The sequence below is a fragment of the Bidens hawaiensis genome, unplaced genomic scaffold (genome assembly GCF_021521415.1).
Source record: "Bidens hawaiensis isolate Kalapana, Puna unplaced genomic scaffold, B.hawaiensis_p1.1 tig00007678_1, whole genome shotgun sequence".
NCBI lineage: Eukaryota > Viridiplantae > Streptophyta > Magnoliopsida > Asterales > Asteraceae > Bidens > Bidens hawaiensis.
In genome coordinates this window covers 495,408-504,920 of record NW_027491534.1, presented here as the reverse complement: position 1 = coordinate 504,920, position 9,513 = coordinate 495,408, and positions in this window count along the sequence as shown.

Genomic DNA, 9,513 nt, shown 5'->3' with positions numbered 1-9,513 from the left:
AGCGTTCTGTTTGCCCAAAGGACGTGCGGAAGCTCGTCCACCCAGCCGGATCTGTGTTCCAAGAGTCTTTTCTTGATGCCTTCGACGATGCTCTTGTTTGCTCTTTCCACCTCACCATTACCTTGCGGGTGTGCCACTGAGGTAAAGGTGTGGGTGATTTGAAGTTCTTTCAGCCATTGTTGTAGCTTCTTGTCAGCAAAGTTGGTGCCGTTATCGCTCACCAAATTCTGTGGAAGTCCAAAACGACAAATAATAAATTCCCAAATAAATTTTTTGATATGTTTTGCGGTTGTTTGGGCTAGAGGTTTTGCTTCTATCCACTTGGTGAAGTAGTCGATGGCTACCACAAGGAACTGAACATTTCCTGCTGCTGTAGGAAATGGGCCTGTCACATCGATGGCCCACTTCTGAAATGGCCATGAAGAAGTGACTGGAACAAGTTCATTCTTCGGGCGGTGCGTGTTGGGTGCGTAAAGCTGGCAAGACCTGCATTTTCTGATGTATGCCAGTGCATCCGTATGCATCCCCGGCCAAAAGTATCCCGCGTTGTTTAGCTTGGCTACAACAGCGCGGGGACCTGCGTGTACTCCACAGATGCCTTCGTGTACTTCCCTTAGGAGGTAGTCAGCATCTTGGTTGTCCACGCATCTTAAGAGTGGGCCAAGAAAGTTACGTCTGTAAAGGATGTCATCGATGAGTTGATAATTCAGTGCTTTACAGCGTAGTTTTCTTGCCTGTGTTTTGGACTCCGGTAGTGTACCTGCCGCAAGGTATTTTATTATTGGTGTCATCCACGTTTCCGTGCCTGTTTGGATGACACAAATTTCCTTGTGCGGGACCGATGGTGTCTCGAGGAGTTCAATACGGATATCCTTTCCTAAGTGGGTGAAGGCTAATGATGCAAGCTTGCTTAACGCATCCGCAGATTTGTTTTCACTTCGCTTGACGTGTATGACTTTGCAGTCATTGAAATCGCGCATAAGGGATTTTGCTTGTGCGAGGTACAGGGCCATTGTGTCGTTCACGGCCGTGTACGTCCCGTTGATTTGATTGGCTACCAACATGGAATCCACGTGGGCTTCCAAGTTTTTCACCCCCATCTTACGCGCAATTCTCAGCCCAGCCAAGAATGCTTCATACTCGGCTTCGTTATTCGTACTTGGAAAATCCAGTCGAATAGCGTAAGTGTATTCTTGGCCTGCTGGGTTGGTTAGCTTTAGCCCTGCGCCTGAACCCTCGTTACTGGCTGCTCCATCAGTGTAGAGTCGCCAGACATCATTGATGTCTTGTGCTGGAGAGGGTTGAGCCTCTTCCTGGCACTCTTTTTCCCGCGATGCAGGCACTTCTGCAATAAAGTCGGCCAGAACCTGGCCTTTTATGGCTGGTCTTGGCTTATACTTTATCGCGTATTCCCCCAACTCAATTGCCCATTTGGCTAGGCGTCCCGATAACTCGGGTTTGCCTAGAACGTTTGCAAGTTTGAAGTTTGAGAGAATGGTGATTGGGTGACCCTGGAAATATCGTCTTAGCTTGCGTGAAGCGTGTATTAGTGCTAAGCCTATAATATTTTTTTCACTTAATAGTCTCCATTACATATATCAAATTAAAAACTATTAAGCCATTATTACTAATTTATTTTTGACAGAATTACAAATTTTGTCCTTTAAAATAAGACGAATTACGGTTCGTGTCCTTTTCTAAGTTTCCTTGCAGGCGGTGTACTTTAAACTTTTTTTTCCTACAAGTTTTGTCCTTTACGCTAACTGGGTTAGAAAAAGTCAGTTAAATCCCATCACGTGAGGCGCATGTGAGGGTACTTTTGTCCTTTCATATATCTCTGCAACTAAGCCCTCTGTATCACTCTTCCCCCTCCCTCTCAATCGAATCAATTCCCGGCGATTAAAAACCTTAAACCCTCGTGTCCGACGCGACTCAATTAGGGCTTCAATCAATTGCACATCATTCTCAGAACTTAAACACGTAAGATGGATGATCCTCCTCATCCTCGATTCTACATTCGTGAAGCTGATGAACAATCAAATGCTGATGCGTTTTATGGTAAGTTAAAACTTTAGGGTTTATAATTGGGTTTATTTAACTAACAGCTGTTTAATCTTGTTTGTATAGTAAATAATCCACATTTGTTCACGATCAAGATGCACCATGGTGGCAGTTTCACTAAATTTCCTGGACGGGTTTATAACAGAGCCGTTGTCCATTTTGTTGACATGCTAGATATTGACAAGTTTTCAGTTCACGAGCTTGATCGAATCTTGCTTGAATTATCCTATCCTACAGATAAGGTTAGATTCTACCATTATGTAGTACCGGGTTCAGAATTGGATTGGGGGCTTAGAGCTTTGGGAAGTGATGATGATGTTAGGGGATTTGCTAAGTATATTGGAGCTTTTAATCAGTTAATGAATGTGTATGTTGAGCATGAGTTCACCTCTGTACACACATACTTCTGCTCAACCTCAAAGTTTACCATTGAAGAGATAACAAATGAGGAGTTTCTTGCAAGCGAGGTCGTACTAGATAAAGCAAACTCAGTTAAGAAAATGTTGTTGTTGGAATGGCAAGATAGCACAAATGAGGTAGCTGTGGAACAAGACAAACATGATGCAAATGTGAATGTTCAAGAAGAGAATAATGTTGGTGTTGTTGAACAACAAGACCAGATTGATATATGTCATGAGGATCCAGAATTTTACCCTATGTTTGGAGAGGATGCTTTTGGTGTGCAACCTACAAATGAGGTGGAGATTGATTACAATGGTGATGTAGATGGAGTTGGGGATGGAGGTGGATATGGTGTGCAGCCTACAAATGAGGTGGATATGGATTACAATGGAGGTGGGGATGGAGGTGGGGATGGAGGTGGGGATGAAGATAGTGAAGATTCTTCAATTTCAGATGAAGAAAGTGGAGATGAGTCTTCAAGTTCAGATGAAAGTGGAACTGATGATAGTAGGGATTCTAACTATGAAATGAGAGATGAGAGTTCTGATGATGATGAACATCTAGAGGGTTGTCCAGTTAAGAAACCAAAGAATGTGAAGAAATTTAAGAACAAAAAGAAATCTAAAAATGTTAAGAAAACTAGGGATGGTGATGAAGATTCAGAAAGTGATTCAGATAGTGACTTCAACTATGAAGATGGTGAAATACATGATGTAGATGTAGATATGAGGGATTTCAGACTGCATACTGATTTTGAAGTTGGACAGCAGGATGCAAATTGTAGTTTAGAGGTTTTGGACATAGAAATGGATGATGTGATGTTGGATAATGATAGGATGTATAATGAGAAACAAAGAAATGAGGGGGACATGGATTATCTTTTCCATGTGGGACAAGTTTTTGGTACAAAAGCAGAGGTGAAGGATATGATCAAGGCACATGCAGTTGAAACAAGAAGACAAATTAGGATAAGAAAAGATGATTTGGTAAGGGTCAGGGCTGTGTGTGAAGGAGATATGGAAGTGCAGGGGGTTGGATCTAGCAGTGCTAATAAAGATGAGGGACCAGTCCAGAAAAGTATTGGGGGTAGGGGAAAAAGGAAAGACCCACTTGCTATTAGATGCCCTTGGGTACTGTTGTTGTCATACCAAAAGAGAACAGCTTCATGGAAAATTACAAGGTTGATAAATGAACATAAATGCCTTCAATCTAGGGAAATTTATGCTTGCACAGCCGGGTTCCTCTCAAACCATTTGGTTACTGATCTTCAAGATGACCCAAAGCTGAAAGTTAAATCCATCAAAGAAAGGTTTCAAAGGAGGTTTGAAGTTGGTGTGTCTGAGATGAAAGCTTATAGGGCAAAGATGTTGGCCAGGGAACATATAATTGGAAATTTCAGAGGCCAATTTGGGTTATTGAGGGATTATATTGAAGAGTTTAAGAGGACTAATCCAGATACAACAGTGAAGCTTGAATTAGAAGAATGCTCAGATCCAACATCTGAGACAAGACAATTCAAGAGGATATACATCTGTTTGGGGTCTTTGAAAAAGGGGTTCAAAGCAATAGGTAGGGATCTGTTGGGACTGGATGGGGCTTTCCTTAAAAGTGCTTGGCCTGGTCAACTTTTAACAGCAGTTGCTCTAGATCCAAACAATGGATACTACCTTGTTGCATATGCTGTAGTTGAAGCTGAAACATTGAACTCTTGGGAATGGTTCTTGGAATGCCTTGGTGATGACTTGGATATAAACAACAGATCCAAGTTTACCTTTATGAGTGACAGGCAAAAGGGTCTTATACAGGCTGTAGATAAGTTGTTTCCTTCTGCAGAGCATAGGTTTTGTGTGAGGCACATTGAAGATAACCTAAGATCACTCTTCAAAGGAAAGCTTTTAAGGGATGCTCTTTGGAAGCTGGCTAGATGTACATCACCTACACAATATGAGAGAGAGATGAACAACCTAAAAAACTTGAACAAAAGGTGTCATCTTTGGGTATCTAAGATCCCACCAGAAACATGGTCAAGGTCACACTTCTCTGGTAAGTTTTTAATTTTGTATCCTTTATTCTCTCATAACTTTCAAGTTTTGTCCTTTATCTGTTGTGTTTTGTTATAATAGGTAGAGCAATGTCTGATGTGTTGACCAACAACATGTGTGAATGTTTCAATTCAAAGCTGGTAGATGGAAGGGACAAGCCTATTATCACATTGCTGGAATACATCAGAGAATATGTGATGAGGAAGATTGTTACTGTGTTGAAGGTAATTGATAGGTCATCAGGGTTACTAACACCATATGCTACACAAATTATGGAGTCAGTGAAGAAGGAAGCAAGCAGGTGAGTTGTATGTGAATATTTACTTGTCTTGTAAATGATGTGAATGGTTTACATATTTGGATGATAGGTACTCTGTGCATTGGAACGGTGAGGATCATTATCAGGTAACAGGTCCATATGGTGATCAGTGTGTAGTGAACATGAGCACAAGTACATGTGCATGTAGGAGATGGGAGATAACTGGGATACCTTGTAGACATGTTGTGGCATGTATTTGGGTGAAGGGTGCACATGACAGATCTGTTGGCAGGCTAGAAACATTTGTCAAACCAATTTACACAATGGTTAGGTAGAAGGCAGTGTATAGCTACAAGGTGTATCCCATCAATGGTATGAGTATGTGGCCCACATCACAAGTCCCAATCCAGATCACAGCTCCTAAATTAAAAAAGCAAACTGGAAGGCCAAAGAAATCAAGGAAAAAGTCAGCAGTGGAAAGGGAAGATGGTGGTTCAAGGAAAAAGTCAAAGGTTGATGCAAAGGGCAAGGGAAAGGCTGTGGAGGGTGAAGGCCAGAAAGTGAAGACAGTGAGAAAGACAAAGCCAAAAGGATCAAACACTTGTGGGACATGTGGTCAAAAGGGTCACAACAAGAGATCATGCATGAAAAATGTTGCAGATTAATGTGCCTACTGTTTGACTGTTTTTGTAGTTTTTATGACTTTATGGTATGGATATTTTTATGACTGTTTTTGCAGATTAAGTTGTTAGACTTTTTTTGAAGTTTTTCATGGTATGGATGTATTAAGTTGTTGTCTGGACTTATTTTAAGTTTTTCAAACACTTGTATGGATGTATTAAGTTGTTATGGATGTATTAAGTTTTTCATGTTTTTGAAGTTTTTCATGGTATGGTAATGGTTGTGCATAACTGCAGATGGATGGATCAGATGTTACTTATTTTAAGGGTTTGGACATATTTGCCCTTGGATCAGATTTTACTTAATTTAATGGTTTGGCAGTTTTTACTTATTTGCCCTTGGATCAGATTAGATTATATTATGCAGTATTCATCTCTTGGTTTATGGATGTTGTAGATGGATGTGTAGATAGTGCACAATGTGCAGATTGTGCATGATGTGCAGATTCTGCATAATGTGTAGATTGTGCATAATGTGTAGATAGTGCACAATGTGCAGATTGTGCATCATGTGTAGATAGTGCACAATGTGCAGATTGTGTATACAATCCATCCAAAAGTCCAAAATAAACTAACCAAAGATCCAAATTAAATCCAAAATAAACTGATGATACATTGCTTAAAAGGGATCCAAAATTACATCCAAAATAAAGTCAAAATACATAATACTTAAACTGCATAAAGTCCTAAATTAACTAATAAAGTCAAAATACAAATAGTCAACAACTTCAAATTCAGTCAACTAGTTACATTTTCATTGCAATTACAATTGCAATGAAAATGATCCAACTAATGACCAATCTGTTCTTCATCTTCCTTGCTTGTTCTTTATAACTCTCTAAACTTTGTTCAACCATGTTTTTCGATTTCAATAAGCCTGGGATAATCTCCAATGCCCGTTCACACATTGGTGGGTCACGCCATCCAAGAAAGGGGCAATCCGATGTCTGGAAAAGAGGAGAAACATGAAGTATAAACAATTGACTGGAACTTAAATCGAATTACACACTTACCATGTCCGGACAAGAGAAAAACCGACGACCTGGATTTCTATCAGTCCATGAAGTTCGAACAACTGCTACCTTGCCACAAACACAGTAAGCCATCATCAATTGAGCCCTGGTATTTGAATTTCGCATCGAGCCCTAATTGATTGAAGCCCTAATTGAGTCGCGTTGGACACGAGCCCTGATTGAAGCCCTAATTGAGTCGCGTCGCCGGGGAATTGAATCGATTGAAGGTGGGGTTGGGTTAAAAAGAGGGGGAAGAGTGATACAGAGGGCTTAGTTGCAGGTACATACGAAATGACAAAAATGCCCTCACATGCGTCTCACGTGAGGGTATTTAACTGACTTTTTCTAACTCAGTTAGCGTAAAGGACAAAACTTGTAGGAAAAAAAAGTTTAAAGTACACCGCCTGCAAGGAAACTTAGAAAAGGACACGAACCGTAATTCGTCTTATTTTAAAGGACAAAATTTGTAATTGGGCCTTTATTTTTTTAGTATTAATATTATAAATATCTATAATATCTTTTTTAAATTTGAATTATATATATATATATATATATATATATATATATTATTTTATAAATATAATAATACATCGATAATGATAATAATAAATATTATTATTATGATCAAGGACAATAACATAAAAAAGTAAGGAAAAAAACCATTTACAGTTTTTAATTTAATATTTTCTAAAGACTATAAAATACAAAACTACGTTGCATGAAAGTAATATGTAAAATGAAATTCTTAAAAGTAAACGTAAGTTTAGAGGAGATAAAAAAAATAAAATAACTTTATAGTTTTAAATTAATATTTCATGGATACCATAAAATGCAATAAATTGTTTAGGGTAGTAATATGTCAAATAAAATTCTTAAAAGAAATGAAAGTTCAGGGGAGGGTATATGACAAGTAGAGAAGGAGAGTACGTTTAGCCTAACCCCTTAAAGTAATGCTTGTCTTAACCTCATATATTATGTAAGGGTTAGGTTTAAATACAAAGTAAACAACAATGAAAATTGTGAGAAGTAATCTCGTTCATTAATCTTATATTTGAATGGTTGTTATTAATTTGAGAATAAAAAATAATGCAAAGAGCATATATGAAATAGTCTATACCGTTCACTTTCTTTTTTCACATAAAATTCACATGTCAATTCCCCATTTATTTTAAAATGTTCATAACTTTTTATACGATAATTTTTTTTTAAAAATCACTATAATAACAAGCGGGTTTTTATCTTTAATATGATTACCATGTTAATGTATAAAAATTTAAAAAAATTAATGGGTTTTTATACATTGTGTTATTGGTTTGTCATTGTGTTTTTTTAATTGAGTTTTCTACATAGTATTTGGACGAGTATAAACGTAGTATTTGGAAACCTTTTTTATTAAAACTCGACTTCGCCAAGGCTTACGATACAATTAATTGGGATTATTTGTATACTATATATCATGTTCAATTCTTTGGCTTTAGAAGCAAGTGGCTTACATGTGTTTGGGGTTGTTTGCTTTCAAAAGAGATTCAATTCTAATTAATGGTAGACCTACTGAAGAGTTTCGGCTTGAAAGAGGTCCTAGCCAGGGAGATTTTCTTTCTCCGATTTTGTTTATTTTAGTTGTAAGTATTAAATGTCGCAATTGAAGGTATTGAATATGCTGATTTTTTTAAAGGTGACACGGTTGGTAAAAGTAAGCTCGCTATTTGTCACCTTTTTTATGATGATGGTGTCATTATCTTTGGAGAGTGGTCTTTGAGGAACATTGAAAATGTGGGTATGATTCTCTATTGTTTTTATTTTGCCTCGGGTTGAAAGCTAAATACCCACAAATGTTTTTTGGTGTGAGTTTGGAGTAAAGGGAAGCGTTTGGCTTTAAGCTTTGGTTGTTGTCGTGCATTAGGGTTAGAAGGCCTTTGGCCTTTTGGAATTGGGCTTTAGCGTTTATGGTTCAGGGTTTAGGTTTAGGAGTTAAAGTTTCGGCTTTCGATGTTTGGACTTTTAAGATGTGAGCCATTAGCTTGTTGGTCTTAACATTAGGCGTTAAGCGTTATGTTATGAGATTTGGAGTTTGGACATTAGGCTTTGTGGGCTTTGTGGGCCTTGGGGTTTTAGCTTTTGTACCGTGGGCTTTGTGAGCTTTTAGCTTAATGGTTTAGGCTTTTGGATTGGCAGCTGGGCTTCGGGGTTTGAAGTTTCTACTTTGTGCTTTCTGATTTGGGGCTTGTGCTTTGCCAATTGCATGCGCGTTTTGAGATTTGGGCGCTATTGTAGCAACCTAAAATTCGAATCTAATTCAAACCTTTTCAAATTCCAACAACTTATTAAAAATTTTTCAAGAAAAAACAACATACAACATTTGAGGATACAACTTACAACAGATTGAGGCCCAATAGAATTGGCCCAACACCTTACTAAAGTCTTGGCCCAGTAAAGGTTCAACGGCATAAATAGACACAACCAAGGCCCAACACATAACGACAATCCAAAACTAACAACAAAAAATGGTGACGCAATCTAAAGGATTCGTCATGAAACCAAATAATACGGGCATACTGCAAAGTGCTAAGTGCAAACTATAATGTGCCAGCAATTGGCTCCCGACAGCTAGAATATGATCGCTTCAGGGGCCACCATGATGTGGCTGAATGTAGAGTAGCCCGCCCTTACTAACATTTTTAAACAATTAATTACTACCATAAGCCTGACATAACTTTTATTCGAGCCATAAAATATTAATACTTATTAATATTAGCCCCGAAAATGTATTTGGGAATTATATGAGACGATGGTTATATTATTTTGTGTTTTTATTTTGGAAATTTAGATTTTAAAAACCTTTAGTATGATTTATTATTTTTTATCCTATAATTAATCATACCTACAATTTGTTAACATTTCTATACTGACAATTTGATAACTGATACTTCTAGCAAGCACTCGATTTAGTCTCATTTTATGAATAGTAATTATTGAAGAAACCAATGAAATAAGTCTGTTATAGCTTGCTAACTGATGAATTATCAAAAAACTTATTTCAAGTAGACGATAACAAG